General features: G+C 50.4%; 1 pseudogene; it reads left to right on the top strand.

Annotated features, from left to right (window-relative positions):
* Positions 1-988: 988 nt before the first annotated feature.
* On the top strand, positions 989-2,148 carry LOC115322058 (annotated as a pseudogene).
* Positions 2,149-21,861: the final 19,713 nt, after the last annotated feature.

Below are 21,861 nucleotides of genomic sequence, written 5' to 3'. Positions count from 1 at the left end.
AGCCCCGACTGCCATTGTGCCATCGTCGAAACAAGGCGTGTTTTCGGATCCCCCTTAAAGGGGTATTCACACGAGGGAGAAATCCCGGGGATTTCTCCCCGGCACGCGCATCCAACGACGAAAACGTCAGGCTTTGCGATGTGCAAAAGCCTCGCGTTTTCATCTCGTGATGCGCGCGTGCCGGGGAGAAATCCCTGGGATTTCTCCCTCGTGTGAATATTGACAAGGTGTTTATGTTCGCCGAGGTTTTTAGTTGTACATGACATATGAGAACCCAACTACCTAGAACAGAATTTGCGGCTCAAAATTCGGTTTCTTTCCGCCCGAAAACCGCCGATCGAGAACTCGCCGGTTTGAGTCGCGCTCATTCTCTTCTTCGTGGTCACGGGCCGTTTTCTAAGGTTTAGACGCGACCACCAAAGATAATCAAAGTCGTGGGTCATTGAAGGCACACAGTCAATATTAAAAATATATACAAAAAAAAAGATGACACCCATTTTTGTGGCTTTTAAGAAGCTGCAAATACGATGATTGAAAAAAAAAAGAAGTAGAAGAAATAACCGAAAAAATTCTCTGCGTTCACTGCGTAATTCTCAACATGACGTCGTATCGCGTATCGTGAGACTCGCGGGATGGACGGCGATAGCGGCGGACGACGGCAGTGGGACCTCTACTTCAGAACTGTCTTTCGCGGTATTAGCGAATTTGTCTTCCTTCGAAAGAGAACACGCCCGACCAGCAAGCCAATTCGCACGAAGACGTCGCCAAGTTGTCGTCCATTTTTGTGGCTGAAGACATCGCTCGGGCAGTTGTCCCCTATTGGGTCTCGTAAAAACAATTTGTCAAAGCGATCATTTAAAACTATATGGTAGCTGAAGAAGAAGACGCCGTCGCGAACGGTCGTGGAAACATGCTCTCTGGTGGAAACACCGCATCGGCCACTGGCCGAGTTATTTCTAAATCTTCGTATGTCGTCTTCAACAAATATAAGGTCATACTTCCACGTCTGCCAACCGGCAACATCGTCCTCAACTCCGTATTTCTCCACGCCGATCTGACTGCTAGGCCATACACGGCCCGGACTTTCGAGACGCTATAAAATATGTTATCGAGCTGAAAGTTGTCAAAGCCATGGACTATTTCAGATGAGTCATGTGTGGATGGTGACCTGCGTCAACGCCCTTGCAAAGGAGAAGCTTTGCAGTGGTGGTGAGCTAGTCGTGAAAAGCAAAGAAATGTCTTGTCTTTGACCCGGACACCCGGGATCTCAAGATCAAACTTACTTGGTTTCCGGACTACCTCGAAGATAGGCGCATCATCGAAGCTCTAGCGCCTTACGGCACAGTCCGTAACATCAGCCGAGAGAAGTGGCGTTGCCCCGGCATAGAGCATATGGACACCCTCAACAGGGAAGTTATTATTACCCTGCATAAAAGATTCACCACGAAGAAAATTCCATTCCTACTTAAAGTGTATGGATGTCAGTCTCTGATCCTTGTTTCAGGAAGACCCCCCTTGTACCTCAGGTGCTACAGGGTAGGACACCTGTGCCGACAGTGCAGAACACCGCGCTGCTATGAATGTAGACGCTACGAAAATATCGCAGACGACTGCGTCACAACCTATGCAAGCAAGCTTTGCGGAACGATATCCCAGGACGCAGAGGAACAGTCTGAGCTCCTGATGGATGTCTCAGTGGTTGTCGATGCTTCCGGGCACACACCACCCGCAGCAGCCTTTATGAGCCAAGCAGAGGGTGACCTACAAGCAGCAGTGACTGACCCCAGCACCATAAGAAACGACTCAGAACTCCTCCCGGAACCATCCCCTCCACCTGACGATGATGACAACAACTCGCACTGTGGTCGATCGTCAACAACCACTGTCGTCGAGGAGGATGCCGCAACAAGTGAAGACGACACCACTACCACCTTTGAGGTAGCACCAACGACCATCGAGTTAGATGCAGACGCGCTGAAGCCACAAGATCTCTCAGGAGGACTCGGCTATCAGTCTGACACTGTGGTAGCTGATGAAGGGCCTATCGCAGAGTCGAGAAAAGATAGAAAGCACGTAGGAACCAGACATCAGCCGTATCAAAAACACGGTAGCCATAAGACGTTTGAAGACGGTCATGAAGCGCTTTAGCTCACCCTAATGCCCTTCATAGAATCCGCCCTGCCTTTGCATTTTTTTTTTTCACGTTAAATGTAACAGGCTTAATGTCTTAAAGGAAACAATACCAACTTCTAAGGCTCTTGAATCACGAGCATGTTACGAGCATGTTGACATAGCCGCAGTGCAAGAAACAAAACTGTCATCAGACGAAGACGTGGCAGAGGCTTTAGAGCCTTTTCGGAATGACTTCGAACTATGTGTGGGTCATGCAGTAGACCTTTCTGCCGGTTGTTTTCTGTTTCTTCGTAAAAAGCTTGGGTATTCGTCTGTTTCCTTGACCAGTGACCAGGAAGGGCGTCTCATTTCAAGTGACTTTTCTTTTAGACAAAATAACTGGCGTTTTATTTGTATATATTAGAGAGTTTTAGGGAACCGTTTTTGCACATCCGATACGGTACGATGGGCCCTCCGGTACGAACTGCGCATGCGCTTGTCTTCTGCGATCTTACCGTAATGCGCTGGTGGAACCGTAAGGCACGACCGGCACGACCAATGGCCGACATGGACAGTCTCGCTTGGTTAGCAAAACGGCTATTTCGCTGGCGGAGAGAACGTGCCGTGGCTCCAAACATGAATAAAATAAATCGTGGCAGTGCCTGGCAGGAGCGCCATGTGTGACAGCAAGTCCATAAAGTTTGAGTCAGCAAAAAAGAAAAAGATTAAAGAACAAAACGCAATAGGACTTTTTAAATAGAAATAAATTGGTGTTTAGCGCTGCCAAAAATCGTCTGCTCGGTAGCTCAGTGGATTGGAGCGTCGATTTCTTGAGCTCATCTAGAGGACCGGTAGTGGAGAGTTCGAATCCCGCTGGCCCAGATACGTTTTTTTTTTATTTTTTTTTCTTACATATTATAAGTTTTTTTTTGTTCTTTTTATACAAACATTGGATGTGCATTTTGAGCACTTATCACTCGTTTTTTACAGCTGCTGTTATGACTGAGAATTATCTGTAGTGGCAACAGAGTGAGCAACAGCCTTCTGCATCAAGGCTCTGGATACTTTTTAGTTTAAAAATGTTGCATGAATTAAAAATTTCTGTACAAATGCTAATCCCATTTATCCTATGAAACGAGCCCTTTGAATATTGGGTGATAGTTTTAATAAGTGCACAGCAGTAAAGTTACAGGTTTTCCTTTATATTTTCTTCGTGGTCGTACCGTACACGGCGCAACGATCGGTACGCGGGCGTACGACCGTGATCGTCTGCTATCTGTACCGTAAGAGAGCAACATGAGCGCCGCATCTACCTCCGTCCCTCCGCCTCCTCCTCGCAAGCGGTTTACAGCAGTAGACAACATCTTTCTACTTCGGGAAGTGCTAGGCGCTACTCCTTTTTCGCTCCAGCACTTTGGAATGACGCAGCGTTGAGAAAGAACTTCTCGTTGCGAGGAGCGAAGGAACGGATTGACCTCCTCGTAAATAAAAATAGAGATTTGAGACGCACTGAAAGATACGTCATTCCAAAAATGTACACACTGTATGGAAAGAAAAACAGAAATCATTACATTCCTTCCTTATTTAACAACTCCCAGAGTCCCTTGTGAATATAGAATCCACTAGGGTACTAAAAAGGAAACTAAGGAAGCATCTGAGCATCTGTCAAGCATCTGAGCTGTAGATATCGTAGCCTAACCGTTGGAGATATTTCGAACTTTTATTTCATGGTTGCGTGAGTAGACTTGGCTATAAACACCTATATTTCATGCTCTAAAGTATTCCTTTTTGTTTTTATTTGTGCTGCTAATTTTGTGTTCCTTTCATTTTTTTTTTTTATTGTGCTGCGGAGTGTTTACTTTTTTTTTTTTGTAACAACATGTATTGTAGTTGGTCGCCTGGCCCCACATACAAGCAGAATGCTGCTTTTGTGGGCCAGCTCTTTATTTTGTATGACTTGATCTTAAAATAAAAATTGAATTAAATTGAAAATTGAATTGAAAATTTAATTGAATTAGCTTTGTAGAAGAAAAATGACCGCATCAACTTGAGAAAGTGAGTATATTTTGGTTATTTTTGTATTTTCTTCGAGGTTTAATACTTCTAGTTTTATTTGTCCATAGCTTTCTTAATACTCGATCCTGCATTGGGCCTCGAGGGAAAGAGACAGGATCACTAGCAGACGACTTCGAATGTTGATGATAAGCGCGCGCGAGCGTGTTCTTGTGCCAAATCGAGTTTGCTTTCGGCAACGTTTCAGCATATCAGGACGTGGTTGGTGTAAACATCATATTTGGTTGATGTAAAACACCGAACCTTGCCCGCTGAGAACGCATGATTTATTAGAAAACAAGTTACCATGTACGGTCGAGGTATTATTTTATTCCCCAAGTATATAAATCTGGTAAACTGAAAGCAAAAAAACCCAAAATACGCTGGCACATCATTCGTCGTATCCGCACATCATTCCTGGTATCACAACTTTTTTGTTTACTCAAAAGCTACGCCAAGTTGAACGTGCTATGCCTTGCCGCCAACAAGCGCCTTCTCCTAGTGTATCGGTGCTCGGTGGCACTCGAAAGAAATGCGACTGACTCCGTGTCACGCCAAACCAAAAATAATGTTTATTCCCTCGTGCCCCTGCTCAAGTCACGGGCCCCACGGCACGCGCGTGCGTGCCTCGCTTATAAAAAGCGGGAAGTTCAAAAGAGACTCACGCCACACTTAGTGCGCAGACCGTCGTACAAAATCACTTTTTCTAAATTGCTTTCGCTGAATGGAGCCAGCTCCAAGTCATGGTCAAAAAGATCGAGCGCCATTGTTGCCGGAAAGCTCGCCTGCTTCTTTAGCAGACGAACATTTTAGAACTTCGCTGAGCTAGGGGCGACACGCCGTGGCGCGCCAGGTTTTGTATTACGGAAGCGCATTCATTCCAGTAAAAAAACGAGACGAACTATAAGTAGGTATACTATATTTTTGGTTCTCTATATATTTATGGTGCGATCTTTATTTACTTTAGTTTCTGCGATTTGTACAAAAACACGCAAATTTGTCTTTTCTCGATGAGGCGGATGCAGGTTTCCGTTGCCAGGGGGCGCGACCTGTACCGATCGTCTGCTATCGTCTGCAAATACGGTTCCCCCAAAGCCGTTTCAGGGCACACGATCGGTCCACACGCCCGATCCAAGGTATCGATCGTTTTTGTTTATCGATCGTATTTTGTTCCGGTTCCCTAAAACTCTCTATTGCCACGCGCGTCGACGAGCGAGCGCGTGCGTGGCCGAAGGATTACCGCGCTCGACTGTCGCGCGGAAGGTCTCGGTTCGATTCCAGTCAGCGGAGTGTCCGTTCATTTATTCTTTCGACTTGGCGTTCTCGCATGTTCGAGAACATTTTCGTCTGATTGAGTTCCGAATGTTCTACGCGCCGAAAGTTGTACGCCGAATGTTCCAGAAACCCACGAGGGTACAGAAGGATTCCGCATGGCGAGGAGGAGTCAGTTCGTTTAGTTAGTGTCGCAGGCATCGAGTCGATATCGGTGAAACATGTTTTGCCGACATCGACTCGATGCCTGCGACACTAACTTATTTTTATTTTGTTTTGGGCACAAGTTCGCACCATTAAACCTTTACTTTTTTCAGTTATTCTTCGCCTCATCATTTGTCATTCGTGAAATTTTGGTGGAGGTGCGGAGTAGTGCATCCTATGCCCGTAAAGCGTACTCCTCCGAAAAAATTCCGGCCAAATAAAGTGCTCAGCCCCTGAAGGCTACCCTTCGCCGAAGACGCCTAAGCTCGAGCAAGCCGTCGCATCCAGAGACTTGCCCCAGAGTTTGGTCAACTGCCAGAACCATCGAAGAAAGCCCAGTCGACCATGAACAGCCAGTCCTCGTAAAGTCCGGTGGCTCCTTCCGTCGCTTTTCTGCCTGTCGTACCACGTACACCGACACCCTTCAATGGCAACGTCCATGAAGATGTGGAAGTTTCGATTTACTACTACGAACCCGTGGCGCGGCACAACTAATGGACAGCTGAACAGTGCCCCCAAAACCTCTACTTTTTCTTAGAGGGAACTGCGAGGCTCTGGTTTGAGGACCATGAAGCTTCCCTTACGTCATAGGATACCTACAAGGACAAACTTAAGAGGACTTTCGCGAACCAGCAGCAACGACAGCGAGCGGAAGATCTTCTGCAAGTAAGGACCCAATGCCCCACCGTAACAGTCACCAGCTTCACTGAAGACATCCTCCGTCTGAGCAGCCGCGTCGACCCACAGGCCACCGACGAGATAAAGCTGCGTATCCTGATGAGAGGCGTGAAGAGCGACATCTTCGACGGCCTTGTTCGTAACCCACCAACTACTGTCGACGAATTTGTTGCCGAGGCAATGAACATCGAGCGTGCCTTGTCGGGTCGAGCCAGCCACTACAACCAACTCGCTGGCACGCCTGTTGCTTTGACTCAGGGTTGGGCAGAAATACTCAAAAATGTATTTGGAAAAAATTAAAATTTAATTAAAATTAACTTAAAATAGTAGCTAAAATACTGATACTGAAATATATCTGTAAAAAAGTATCGCGATACATATAGGAAATACATTTTAAAAAGAGGCAAAAAGTCTTTGGCAATACAAATACAGGAATACATCTTAGAGAGGACAGAAATACAAATACAGAAATACTGATACTGCAATACATTTTTCAAATTTGTTTGAGACGCCAACTGAGATTAAGCTTGGAAGTTTGAATTGGAAGTTTTTAATCCCCAAATTACTTTCCCGTAGGCTTGGCACTTTGCCTTCAAGGTAGTTGTTTCGGACGACAAGGAGTCTTCAATGGGCTAAAAAAACGTTCCATCAAGTATTGACCGCGGTCCTTCCCTGATATCCTGTCTGTCTGACGAGAGATGTGAAGAGACTTCGATCTCTAAATAAATTTGATGTCACCCTAAATCCCATGAAAACATCACCACGCCTGTTAAGTAACGAAGGATTTTGTTAGAAATAAGTAAGATTTGTTTTAGAAAAGTCTATCTTTCTACAGTTGCGTCGGCATCGTTTTATTTTTTTTAGCTTTCTTTTTGAGTGTCGGCATTTTGGAGGGAGCATTTGCGGGGGCAGAGCGGCCGGGAGAGGGGAGCGGCTTCCCCGCGGTCGTTAAGAAACGTCTCGGGTTTCGGTAGTCTGCTCGGACAGATCCCTTCTTGCAGCTGGTTGTGGCTTTTAGCCGAATGTGCCTGTATATAGAGGGTTTCGCCGCTTAGTGTAAAATTGTCACTTTTTGCCCGATGCAATAACTTAGCGGTTGGCGCCAGTCAGACTGGAAAAATTGCAGAGAACAACCCTACAAGGAATTTAGGTTTGGCGGTTACAGCGACAGGATGACAGCTCGCCGACCATTGGACGACAGTGTACCACGTGGGAGTGGTGAAATTTGAAGTGATTGGTCCATCTCTGGAGGGAAAGGAGGCATCTACGAGGCTAGAAAAGGGCTGCCGAGAGGGTTGTCGGGAAATTCGGCTCTTGAGACTGGGGACTAAAGTAGGGGGTTTTAATTTTGGAAGTTTTGGTATTACCGTTGACTTGTCGTTTTGTTTGGAAAATTAACGTGGCCACACTGGCCACCGTAAACCTACCGACGTCGTAATGTGTCCAGCGGGATCGAACAACTTTTAGTTTAGTGTTTTTTTTCTTATTCGACTTCCCGGGGGACTATACCATCGGGCGAACACCATCATCGGTCGTCACCATCCTGACCGGGCCCCTTCCCCCTCGGAAAGTTGACTGGCGCAGTCGACAGGATCCTGCTGACTTCCTGCGACGGGCGGTGAGCGAAAACGACGGTATCAACGGAGGCAGGCGGATCGTACCTGGGCTCTATGCGACAATTGTTTCGTCTGCTGGATTGCGGACAAGGGTCGCGTCTGCTGGACTGCAGACAAGGGTCCCGTCTGCTGGACTGCTGACAAGGGTCGCTCCTGCCGAAGTGAGGACCGTGGCAATATCTACGTGAGACGCCCGGGGGGGTACAGTTACCCAAAAGGAGTGGTGGCAGCTGACAGGCGGTCCTGGGCGTCATCTACGTCGGAGAACAGGACGACCTGTGGCTTCACCTGCGGACCGGCGAAGCATCTTCAGCGAGCGGCGACAGAATATCGGGGCAAGCCTCAAGAGGAGAGACGAGATCGTCGCTGCAGTGCTGAACTTCGTTGTGGTGCCAAAAAAATGTGCGTTTTTTTTTTTTCGGTGTGATTTTTTTTTCTTCTTTTTTTTTCGGTGAACGAGGAAGGAGCTGAGACTTCCAGGCGACAGGCACGATCGCCAGGCCGAGTGGGGACACTGCGGCAAGTGGGTGGCGGCGACTGGAGGAGTAGCTAATTGGATTTTGCCAAACAACAGTGGGTGAGTCCCTTTCCCGTTTTCTCCGAGGCTCATCATGACCAGAGAGCCTAGATCGAAGACCCCAGGGTCTTCCCTCAGTGAGGCCAACTCTGAACCAGATGCTGGCAACAGAGGGGGAGGGCAGTCACCGGATTCGGATGACCTTAGTGCTGAGATTACACTCATAAAACTAAAGATAGATCTCGAGAAAATAAAATTAGAGCAGCTAAAGATAACGGGGCAGCCTCATGAAGAGAGCACTCGGGGTGTGGGGGGAGTCGGACGGTATGCAAAGGAGCTACGTGCGGTGCTGGCGCCAATGCCCGTGACAGACACATTGGTGTCTGCATGGTTTAAAAGCGCTGAAACCATGTTGGCGAGTTGTGAGGTGCCACAGGACCTACACGGGGCAATCCTCTTGCCTTTTCTAAATGAGAAAGCGAGCGCCGTTGTTGCAAACAGAGCAGAGGGACGGGTATTGAAGTACAAGGAGCTACGAGACATTATCCTCGACGAGCTCAGGATGACTCCGGATGAGTACAAGCGGAGGTTTAATGTCGCGCGGAAACAAGAGAACGAGTCGTGGGCACAGTTCTCTACAAATATTAATACTATGTATGGATACTACATGGAGAGCCGCAAGGTAGAGACACTAGATGATCTACGGCAGCTGACCATCTCAGATCGCCTAAAGCATGCCATGCCGGATGATGTACGCGCCTACGTCCTTCAGAACGAAACCAAAGAATGGCTAAGGCCAAAGGAAGTGGCGGGACTTGCGGAGAAATTTGAGGAGAGTAGACACAATCGAAACTGGAGGCCCCAGAGACTGGCTGAGAAGCCACAGGTGAACTTGCGGGGTGGGCCTGCGAAAGTTGGGGGCGACCAGCGAAGGATTGAGAAACCCCGACCACAGGGGTGCTTCGCGTGTGGGAAGCTGGGGCATTTTAAGCAGAACTGTCCTGGATTAGCGCATAGAGCCGTGAACTCCGGGAATCAATCGGCCTCCGCGGGTCTGAGTGCAAGGGCAGCGCTTTTGCCGCAGTCACGCGAGACCCTTGAGACGGCGGGGACGCGCAGGCATGGGGAAACAGGTTCGGGTATAAGCTGGGTACAGCTTACGGCAGGGGGCACACCCTTCTCTGCCTGTTTGGACTCGGGCGCTGACATAACTGTCGTGAGGCGGGAGGTGGTGCCCGAGCAGTCACGCAGGCGGGGAGGGGGAGAAATCATGCTCAGAGGTGCGTTCGGCCAGGCGGTGACGGCAGAGCTGAGGTATGTGCCGTTGGGGCTGTGCACCGCAGACGGCGGGACTGGCCAACATGTCGCCGTGCTGTGTGCGGTAACGGAAAGACTCGCACAGGGGGTGGACGCGCTGCTGACGCCGGACGCATTTGAGGAGCTTAAGCGCGAAACACATGTACGACGAAACCGTCCGATCCGACGTGCGGACTGCCGGAATGACCTTGGGGGGAGAGGGTTTTCGTAGCATCGGAGAGCGTTGAAAACCCTCGCCTCCGACCGTCGTATTGCGCGGTCGGACGTCGGATCGGACGGTTTCGTCGTACATGTGTTTCGCGCTTTACGCAAGCAAACGCTGAGTCTGCTGAGCAGGCGGAACAGGTGCAAGGGCTGGAGGCAGAAATCAGATCGGAACAGGACCAGGTCTCCGGCGATCCCCCTTTGGAGTTCGAGGAAGTGGTAGAGGGTATTGATTCCGCCGGGAGCACGTGTGATGTAGACTTGGTCGAGACAGTTACGGAACGGAGCGCGACCGAAACGGGGTTCGTAAGCGAACAGCGAGACGGCGGCTCCTTGCAGGGCTCGTGGGAACAGGCCCGAAGCGGCACGCATGGCATGTTGATTGAAGGTAATTTGTTGTATCACACGGAACAAATTGACGGGAAAGAATGCAAACAGCTGGTGCTCCCGAAGCCCCGTAGGGAAGAGGTGTTACAATTGGCGCACGACATGCCATGTGGAGGGCACTTCTCACAAAAGAAAACAAAACAGAGGATTAGAAATTCGTTCTTTTGGCCAACCATGGCGGCGGATGTCAAGAGATATTGTCAGTCTTGTCATGGGTGTCAGATTTTCGCGCGGGAAATGGCGACGGACCGAGTCCCAATAACTCCGTTGACGAGACCTGAGCGACCTTTTCAGACTGTCTTTATGGACTGCATCGGTCCCATGGAGCCATGCTCAGCTCGCGGGCATAGGTACGCTCTGGCCGTCGTAGATCTCTGCACGCGATGGCCCGAGGTAATTCCTCTCCGCTCGCTCACAGCAAAGTCCACGTGCCAGGCACTGGTTGATGTGTTCTCGCGACACGGGGTGCCCGAACTGATCTGCTGTGATCAAGGGACGAATTTCACGTCTCAGCTCACCAAGGAGCTCCTCAGCCGATTGGGCGTGGAAATTCGGTTTTCTACGCCTGATCACCCCCAGAGTAATGGTATCGTGGAGCGTTGGAATGGCACCTTTAAGGCAATGCTTCGCCACGTGGTGAGTGAGAGGGGAGGGTGTTGGGACCACTACTTGCCGTGCCTTCTTTGGGCGTATCGGGAGGTCCCGAATGAGGTCACGGGGAGGTCCCCATTCGAATTGATGTATGGTAGAGAGCCTCAGGGCCCGCTGTCTATACTGAAAAGAACATGGACGGGGCAATGGACGCCGCCTTTAGGACTAAACAGGCCAGCGGCCAAGTACCTGAAAGATTTGAGAGAAAGAATGGTAGACTCAGCCCGCGTTGTTGACGAGCATGCTAAGGCGAAACAACAGGCATATGCCCACCGGTACAATTTGAGGGCACGCCCGAAAGAGTTCATGGTGGGCGAGAGGGTGCTTGTTCTCGAGACGGGGCTTTCCGGTAAACTCCAGCCGAAATGGTCGGGGCCCGCAGTGATCAAAGAGCGAAAACGCGCGGACAGTTACATCGCTGACTGTCCGGAGAGGGGTGACAGGTGGGTACACGCTAACAAGTTGCGCAGGTATGTCGCACGGGCACAGAATGTTGGGGTTATCTTTGAATCCGATGAAGAATTCGGAGATGTAGAGAGCGTTCCGGCAAACAATGCGCATCACGCGACCATCGAGGAGATCACCCATGACTCGCCACATCTTGGTGCGGACCAGCGGGTGGAACTCGCGACATTGCTGAGGAAGTTCGGGAAAGTATTCTCTGAAAAACCAGGGAGAAGTGTGGTAGGGGTACATAAGATAGCGCTGGTTGCCGAAGCGAAACCCGTGAAGTCATATCCGTACAGGGTGCCGATCGCCCTCAGAAAAGCGGTCGAAGATCAGGTAGCACAGCTGCTCGAGTGGGACTTTATCTACCCTGTGGACAGCAGCTTCGCGCACCCTGTCGTGTGTGTCGCCAAGAAAGACGGGTCGATCCGAATGTGTATAGACTACAGACGTTTGAACGCAATATCAGAGGCAGACAGCTTCCCGATGGGGAATGTCACAGAACTTCTTTACGACGTGGCAAAGGCCAGATACATATCGGTGTTGGACATGACGCGAGGCTATTGGCAGGTACCGGTAGACGAGGACTCGCAGAGGTACACAGCCTTTGCGACCCTGCGCGGGCTGTATGCGTGGAAAGTGATGCTGTACGGGCTCAAAAATTCCGCTGTGACATTTCAACGCGTCATGAATGAGGTACTAAAAGAACACCAGGGGTACGCTTCTGCGTACATTGATGATGTGGCGGTATACTCGGAGACTCGGGAGGAGCACTTGGAACATCTCCAGAAGGTTCTGGAGACAATTCAGGTTGTGGGGCTTACTGTAAACCCGACAAAGTGTAGGTTCGCACAGCCGAAGGTAAAGTATCTTGGCCACGTGGTGGGGTCATCGTCACATGCTCCAGACCCGGAGAGGATGAGCACCATTGCAGCACTCAAGGCGCCTAAGGCAAAGAGGGAACTAAGAAGTGTCCTGGGCTTATTCAACTATTATCGAGAATACGTTCCAGGATATTCGGAAGTAGTGCGCCCATTGACTGACCTCACGAACCGCCGGGTTCCCAACACGATACCGTGGAGCACAGAAGCAGAACGGGCGTTTAACTCGGTAAAGGAAACGCTGGCTACTGTGCCGACTCTGGCCGCCCCGGACATGAGCAAGGAGTTTATCCTCACGACCGACGCATCCGAACACGCCGTGGGGGCATGTCTCTCCCAGGAGTCGCAGGAAGGGGAGAAACCAATAGCGTTTTTGAGCAAGAAGCTTACTGCCGCTCAGTCAAAATGGTCAGCTGTCGAGAGAGAAGCGTTCGCTGTGGTGTGGGCATTGGGACGTTTGGACACGTGGCTGTTCGGTTCAGAGGTTAAGGTGAGGACAGATCATAACCCGCTAACCAATTTGACTTACTCGGCCCCCTCGAGTGCTCGTCTGACGAGGTGGACTCTGGCGTTACAGAAATACGATGTTGAAATATCCCACATCAAAGGGTCTCTGAATACTTGCGCAGATGCCTTGCCGAGGCTCGACCGCATCGAGTAAAGCGAATTCTGGCTTTTCAGTGTTGTAAAGGTATTGTGGATTTTTGTTTTTTCGGTTAGCGGTCCCGAATTGGCTGCCTGCGTCTACGGTTTCCTTTGGGTAAATACTGGTCATGGTGGAATCTGGAACGTACGGGTTTGGGTCTCACCGGACTGTGTTTGCTTGTGTTTTTTTTTTTGTGTGTGTGTGTTGTTGGTTTTCCCTGTCGCCCAACAGATTATTTTTTCTTTTTTTTTGTCGGGGGGTATAGCTCCTCTGTTGTTGTTTTGTTTTCGTATGCTACGCGTCTGTCTCAAAAAGCGGGACAGATGTTGCGCGAACAGCAAGTGTACTTGCAACATTCTTGGTGGAGAGGTGTTAAGTAACGAAGGATTTTGTTAGAAATAAGTAAGGTTTGTTTTAGAAAAGTCTATCTTTCTACAGTTGCGTCGGCATCGTTTTATTTTTTTTAGCTTTCTTTTTGAGTGTCGGCATTTTGGAGGGAGCATTTGCGGGGGCAGAGCGGCCGGGAGTGGGGAGCGGCTTCCCCGCGGTCGTTAAGAAACGTCTCGGGTTTCGGTAGTCTGCTCGGACAGATCCCTTCTTGCAGCTGGTTGTGGCTTTTAGCCGAATGTGCCTGTATATAGAGGGTTTCGCCGCTTAGTGTAAAATTGTCGCTTTTTGCCCGATGCAATAACTTAGCGGTTGGCGCCAGTCAGACTGGAAAAATTGCAGAGAACAACCCTACAAGGAATTTAGGTTTGGCGGTTACAGCGACAGGATGACAGCTCGCCGACCATTGGACGACAGTGTACCACGTGGGAGTGGTGAAATTTGAAGTGATTGGTCCATCTCTGGAGGGAAAGGAGGCATCTACGAGGCTAGAAAAGGGCTGCCGAGAGGGTTGTCGGGAAATTCGGCTCTTGAGACTGGGGACTAAAGTAGGGGGTTTTAATTTTGGAAGTTTTGGTATTACCGTTGACTTGTCGTTTTGTTTGGAAAATTAACGTGGCCACACTGGCCACCGTAAACCTACCGACGTCGTAATGTGTCCAGCGGGATCGAACAACTTTTAGTTTAGTGTTTTTTTTTTTTCTTATTCGACTTTCCGGGGGACTACCATCGGGCGAACACCATCATCGGTCGTCATCATCCTGACCGGGCCCCTTCCCCCTCGGAAAGTTGACTTTGTTTAATAAGGACGCCCCTGTCAACATTGATCACATTACGTCACGGTGGAGTGAACTGGTATCCTTTATCTGTAGGTGTGGCCTTGAAGACGAAACTTTACCACACTGCTGTAGGAAACGACAATACGTACTTTTGTTGTAGGTTACCTAGTTGCAGATCGTGCAGGCAGTGTCATTTGGAATTTTTGAGAATAGTGGACCCCCTGAAGCATCCTGGAACACATGTCTTACCTTCTGATACGGTTGAGAAAACGATACGGTGGCATCCCTGTTCTGAAGGTACTTCCTGCCGATTCTCCGCCACCAACGCATAGATTGCAGTCCTGAAGCTTCACCATGCATCATCCAAACAGACAGCGGCGTACCAACTTGTTTTTGAGCTGGGGGGGGGGGGGGGGGGGGGGGGCAAACCACACCTACCCCTCTCCAGGGGCGGGGGGCGGCGCGCCCTTGGTATCTCTTGGGCGCCGGCGGCCAGTATTTGCCCTCCCCAGTGGCCGCTGTTTCAGTGTGTGTGTGGGGGGGGGGGGGGGGGGGGGTGCAAAACACATGCCTTGCACCCCCCATTCTGAGCACGGGGGGGGGCACGCGCCCCCCTTGCCCCCCCCCCCCCCCCCCCCCCGGTCGGTACGCCCATGCAAACAGAGACCTCGTGGATTGCGACCTGATATTGCCGGCACAGGTGCGTGCCGGCAATATCTTCGAGCAAAAATATTTGCTCGAAGACACATTAGTGCATAAAGTACAGAAATTGATCATCATATTTTTAATTCAAAATAAATTAACAATTGTTATAAAAAAAAGTGTAATACATATATATATTTTTTTTTCTGGCGGATAACATAAAACGCGTTTAAACAGTCATCCACGAGCCCACGTGTAAGGAAGAAAATCTATAGATTTTTTTTTACATTAAGATTTAATTTTGCACAGTTTCCGCCAGCTGTAAATTTGCGTGCCTCCCTTTAATGACATTAATCATTTTCATGGTTTTAAAAAGCTTTGCAGCCGTATATAACATTTCTTCGCAATAGAATAAAATAACGATGTTTTCACTGCCTCTTCTGCTAGAGAACGTTGCACGCCAACCACTTGACAAACCAGGCACCAACTCTTTCGTATATTAATGGATCTCAACACCTGTTCCATAAGCCTCGGTAATACCAGACACGAATAGCAATATGTCGAAACTCATGTCAAAACTCAGACTTGAACTTTGTTGAGACGTTTCACTTCTCGTCTTCAAAAGATCAACTGCATGAGTGGAACTCCGAAAGTAGCCCGAGCTAAATTCGATCTCCCAAATATATCTAATATTTATGAAAAAAAATCACTGAAACAATTGTGAGCAACAAATGTGAATTAGCTAAAAGTCAACTATAGCGCTGGAATGTGCGCTATTTTTCTCGATATTATTAGCGCTCCTCTTTGGATGTATGTCGTAGTGGTCTCAGCCAGCTTGAGTCTGCGTTTGCCGCTCTTGAAGCTGTTTCAGCTGCTGAAGGATACTCAACCCGCAGCACGCGGCTATAAAGTATTCAGAGCATTCGCGACCATACCTCGGCAAACCTCACGCATGAGGGCCCTCACTCACCCTCACTCACCCTATTCTTCACAGGTGAGGTGAGGGTGAGTGAGTTTCTGAACCAGGAAAATTCATGAGTGTGAGGGTGAGTGAGGGCCGTGAGGGCTGTGAGGGCGGTGAGGGCCGTGAGGACTGTGAGGGCGGTGAGGGCCGTGAGGGCCGTGAGGGCGGTGAGGGCCGTGAGGGCGGTAAGGGGTATGAGGGCCATGAGTGCGTGAGGGGCGTGAGGGGTGTGAGGGCCGGAAGGGCGGTGAGGGGCGTGAGGGCGGTGAGTGGCGTGCGGGCGGTGAGGGCGGTGAGGACTGTGAGGGCGGTGAGGGCGGTGAGGGCCGTGAGGGCGGTGAATGCGTGAGGCCCCCTTCAGATCGAGCATCTAGCTTTCTCAGCAATTTTGGTGTTAATGGCGGGTTGTTCTCTAGCTTTCCCTAGATCGACACGAATTGCTGAGATCGGGTCCGGCTCGAAATAAGCGAGCAACTCGGAGCAATTCGAATACGTTTGAAGCGGCTGCATCCAATCAGGGACGCAAAATTTTCACGTGATACCTCGTGCCGGTGATGATGACACCGAAAGACTTGGTTCTGGTTTGAAATCGACCGTTTTTTGGAAATAAACTGTTTCAGAAAGGTGCATTAGTATTCTTAACGAGGTTTAAATTCATAAAAACACGTTTATAACGCGTAATTGTGTCTAAATAGTGCAAGGAAAATAAAATTTTATGATGATGATTGCAAATTGAAGCAATTGGTTGCTGCGTGTGATCGCGGGCGGCCCGTGTTGCTGGTGTTGCGACGTAAAGTTTCTGGGCGAAATCGGCCCATCTGAAGCTGGCCTGAGTGGCGTGAGGGCCATGAGTGCGTGAGGGGCGTGAGGGCTGTGAGGGCCGCAAGGGCGGTGAGGAGCGTGAGGGCGGTGAGTGGCGTGAGGGCGGTGAGTGGCGTGAGGGCGGTGAGTGGCGTGAGGGCGGTGAGTGGCGTGAGGGCGGTGAGTGGCGTGAGGGCGGTGAGTGGCGTGAGGGCGGTGAGTGGCGTGAGGGCGGTGAGTGGCGTGAGGGCCGTGAGGGCGGTGAGGGCCGTGAGGGCGATGAGGGCGGTGAGTGGCGTGAGGGCTATGAGTGCGTGAGGGCCATGAGGGCGGTGAGGGCCGTGAGGGCGGTAAGGGCCGTGAGGGCGGTGAGCGCCGTGAGGGCGGTGAGTGGCGTGAGGGCAGTGAGTGGCGTGAAGGCCATGAGTGATTGAGGGGCGTGAGGGCCGTGAGGGCGGTGAGTGCGTAAGGGCCGTGAGGTTCAGTGAGGGTGAGTGAAGGGCTGAAGGTGAGTGTGACTGTGAGGGTGAGGGTGAGTGAGGGGTTGAAGGTGGGTGTGACTGTGAGGGTGAGGGTGAGTGAGGGGCTGAAGGTGAGTGTAGCTGTGAGGGTGAGGGTGAGTGAGGGGCTTGGGTCAGTGTGCCTGTGAGGGTGAGGGTGAGTGAGGGCGACCTAAAATGCCGACCTCTGTCACGACTCCAGCAAAACGAACGGCACCTAGCGGGAAAACACTGAACTGGCCGGAACAGGCTCGTCTGCTCGTCTCTTCTGGCTTCTGTGTTTACATTTTGTCGGTGGTTTGCGCGACAAAACAGTTCTAGCGGTGACTGTGTCGTAACCGTAGTGTCGCCTTGTGACCGAGGTTGCTCTGCACGCGACCGCTATGTAACCGCGTGAGTCAGACATTCTGCGTTTCTCAACGTTCATCAGCCCCGTGAAAGTACAGTGGGCAGTCATTTCCTCGTTTCCTCGAAGAAAGTCGAGCCTGTGAAAGTTCGCTTACCCCAACACATCGCCGCAGGTCCGAAACGTGGAAGATAAAACGCGGGGGAACCAATTTTGAGTCCAATGCTTACTTGCTGGTGCCCCAGCGTTGTGCGTTGAGCTGGTATACATGGCACGGCACGACCTGGATTCGACCGCCATATTTGCCCGATAGTGGCGTCCCCTATAAGTCGCCGTAGTCGCGAATAAATGAGAATGTTTCACGTGACACTAGTTCTCTCGGAAAACAGCTCGCGCAAAAGCACCTTGACGTGGCTACCCTCCATTTTTGCCGGGGAGCGCAGTTTGTTTCTCCCACAAAAACAAGGGTAAAAAAAACAGCTTTTCCCGGCACTGTTCCAACAATCTACAATGGAGCACAGATTGCTATTCATTGCAATGAAACTTTAACTTTGAAGCTGCGAAAAGATAATCTCGATCGCTGGCGCCCGAGAAACCACTTCGCGGCTGCCGGGGTCGCTCGTCCGCCTGCCCTCCGGTGACGTACCCGGGTAGGGAAGGGTAGGGATTTTTCGTCGTTTCCAGTAGAGAGCCGCCTCCTGGAAACCTCGCGGCCGGTGAAATTCAAAAATTCGATAACTTCGCGGAAAACGTTTTGTTATATCAAATATTTTGGCTATCAGTTGGGAAAGGGTTATTGATGCGGTCTGCCGATTTCCAGCAAAATCGAAGAGTATAAAAAAATCGGCGGAGTTCCCCTTTCAAAGTCTGCCAGTTTCATCGAAAGTTTCCTATATTTGGATTGGTGTACTCCCGTTGGGGTCGGGACTGCGGCGACCCCCTTCTCCAAGCATTGCCGGAGACATAGAATATCATCTTTCGGCGCACTTCGGGCCCTTCGGTGTGATTTGGGTCCCAAACCGGTCCGAAAGCCCTCTCCCCCGGCGAGAACACCGCTCGGCCCTCTCGCCGGGACGGGGAAAAAAAAGGCTGTGTGAATTAGGCCTTATAGCCGCGCCCCATTTGAGCGACAGACAGCAACAAACGACAGCGACACACGACAACGAGCGACAGACGACACCGACAGACAGCCTGTTTCTCGGGGTCCGCCGTCCCACGTGGCGGACACGACGCAGAACACGGGGGCAAGCAAACTTGTTTCCTAGTGGGACTGGAGTTGTCGACAAAAAACTTAAAAAAAAAAAACAGACAAACCGAGTATGGCGACGTGGTTTTCGTGTTTTGCTCTTTGGTCATAAAACGCGCCGATAAACACGGTGAAAGTGGAGACGATGACTTTATTTCTTGATTAAAGCTTCCGCTTCTCTTCATTTGCCGTTGGCGACTTTCCGTAAACAGTCGCGACAATCCACACCAAATTTTTTCCGAACTAGAAATACCCGATTCGTTCCTTTTTGGGCCGTTCGAGGCATTCTAGGTGAGCGCCACGGAGTTTCACGCTGATTTTGAGAATGTTTATAACTTCATATTCGAATGATCGAGAGCAGGCGCTCTTTGGTGGACAATACGGCATTCCGATTGTCACAGAACGTGATGACCAGTCTCTTGTCTGCCGGAATGGATTGCCGCGGAACGTCCTGTCCTACTTCGCGGTGAGCGGTCTTATTTTGGTCAGTCCTCGCACATGGGTGTATCCATCCTGACGCAGGGGCGTAGACTTCGGCGTCTTGAAGCACCACCTCGCGCACCAAGTTTTCGCGAGCAAAACCAGCCACAGCAAAGTCCCTTTCGCAACACGACCGCCCGGCGCCAGCCAGCAAGCCGCGCCCGCGACCACTATGTGCAATCGAGGGACCGGAACTGCGGGGCGGGGAACCAGGAGTGACCGCCAAGGGTTTCTCGTTCCGGGAGGAAGGGTAGAAGGGTGGGAAGGGAAGCAACAGAAGGCATAAACGGGCGAGGAGGATAAGTTTGTCTCCGAGAGATGTTCCTCAGTGGGACTGCTTGCTGCGCTTCAAGTCCAACGACAGACAAGAACTCGTCGGTCGTCGATCGTTTGTCGGAGCTTGTCGGCGATTGTCGCGGGTGTTGGTCGTTGCAGTGGGGCAGCATTGCCGACACGGAACTTTGTGGTGTCGTCGGACAAAATACCGGTGTTTGTCGCTCTAGTGGGGCAAGGCTATTACGCGACCACCGACTTAGACTCGATCCCGCGAGGCCAGGGAGGAGAACTGGTCAGGACCAGATAAGACCGCCGCGCCTTGCGCACCTTCGATTGATATACGGATACCCTAGGAATCAATAAGCACTCCTTATGAGTTGTGAATGCGAAAGCATGCATGTCGTTGTTCCGCTCCCTTAGTTCGTCGGCGGTGTACTGGCGTGGACGGCCGAGCGCGCGTTCTCCTCGCCGCGCTGACGTCGGCGGTGGAGACGCTGCCTCGCTCGGCGGCCGGACGGTTCGTTTTACCGGCGCGCAGGCGGCGCGGACCCGAAGCGCCATGGGGTGGCGGTCCTTGAAACTATGACGCGCACCAGCCAATGGGAGCCCTATCCATCAAATTTGAGCTTCACTGCGCTCCATTGGGAGCGGGGAAGCTAGGTGCCGTTTGGCTAGGCTTTTCGTGCGGCTTCAAAGCTGGGAGCCATCAGATCGCGGCTTCACTTGGAGAAAGGAGTCTAGGTAACGATCGGCGCGGCTTCAAAGCTGATGATGTCGGCTCGCTCCATGGAACAGTTAATGCTTTCGCATTAAAAAAGCCTCTGAGCAGCGCCACGGAGTCATAATATGACGAAACGGTGCGGCCGTGGCCATGTACTACAAGGTGCCCACTGGCACATTCTTCTGTGTGTCCGATCCCGATCCGGCCGCGCTCCGCCCGCTCCCCAGAAAATCACACACCACCGCCGATTGGCTGGGAAAGATATTTACTCACAAGATCAAGGAGACTCCACGACTGACCGCACGCCCCGATGTCCCTATCCACGCGCGCCCCCGTGTCCTTTTAATTCTCCTCTCCCTTTTCTGCCCACAAAAATCACCAAAACTTTTCACGGTTTTTTTTTTAGCATTTTTAAAGCATAAAAAAAATCTTTGTATACTTTGCTTTCGTAGCCGGTTTTGACCTATATGCGTTTTCTTTGATATTACGAACTTTTGCAGCCGTTAAAAGATATCGTCAAGTTTGAATTTGATTTACTAGCTTTTGTGTTAGGAATAATGGCATGCCATTATATAAAGGCTTAAAACCAATTAAACGACCCAGGTTTGATGTTTTCCGCGAATTTAGTTCCTTTTTTTTTTTTTTTAATTGAGAAAAGTAGTGATAAATCTACCGAAAACGCACATACCCAGAGTCCAAGGCAATGTTCTCACAGACAGGACGACGAACCGTAACAAACGTGTCACATAGTATGCTGTAAAAGCAACCGGAAAAGCTCTTTAGCGATATCTAATTACTTTCGGTATCGCGTATTTTTCAGAGACCTGCTCAAGACTGGACGTTCATCAGGTACTGCCGGTACGTGCGTTCACCTCATCCCACTCACTATCGCATACGCCACTTGAGAACAAGCCCGGTAACGTTACATAAGAAATTTTGTAAAGAGGTTTGTAATGGGGCCATCAAGCGCGGGCTTTCTAAGAGCCGTTCTTACGCGTCAAGGCTAGTTCACACATTTGCGTCGACAGTGTTGCGCTGCGTTGCGTCGTGCAGTACAGTGCCTCCCCATTGGCTCGACGTAAGTGTTGCTATAGCAACAGCTCGACGGAAGCAGTCTTAACGAGGTGCAAAGGGTTGCAGTCGCACTCGAACGTAACTGTCTGAACGAGCCTTCACTCTTCAGCCGCTAGGCGCATGAGCTTGCGTTGTGGATTACAGGGTGTTTCATATACCGCAACCAGGCTCTTTAAATCGACCGCAAAAATCGGTTTCTTAACCTATCGCGCTATAACATTGTGCAGGGTTGCCCACATGTAGTGCATTTCTTTAAAATAAAATTTGCAAAGAGCGAACTTATGCCCTATTGCTTGAGAAAACCGCCGGCTTCGCCGCATTTTCATGGGAGTTAAGCCTTTTTTTTTACGTTTTTCCTCGGGAAAGATCGCTCTTTCAAAGTTTATGGGAAAAAATGCGCAATCTGTGGGCAACGCTTCGGAAAATCGTATCGCGATAGGTTAAGAAACCGACTTTTGCGGTTGATTTAAAGACCCTGGCCGCTATTTGGGACACCCTGTAGGCGGCGCACCACCGCCCAATTGAAAGGAAGGCCTCAGCCGCTTATGTCTATCCGCCCGTTCATTTATACTTCTTTCCCCTCACAGGATTTATTTATTTATTTACTTTAAGGTGATTTAGCTAAGAGGACAGTGCATGAAAAAAGAGCAGGGGATACAAC

Source organism: Ixodes scapularis, unplaced genomic scaffold (genome assembly GCF_016920785.2).
Source record: "Ixodes scapularis isolate PalLabHiFi unplaced genomic scaffold, ASM1692078v2 PGA_scaffold8__174_contigs__length_109621045, whole genome shotgun sequence".
Classification (NCBI taxonomy): Eukaryota; Metazoa; Arthropoda; class Arachnida; order Ixodida; family Ixodidae; genus Ixodes; species Ixodes scapularis.
This window is presented reverse-complemented; position numbering and strand designations above follow the sequence as displayed.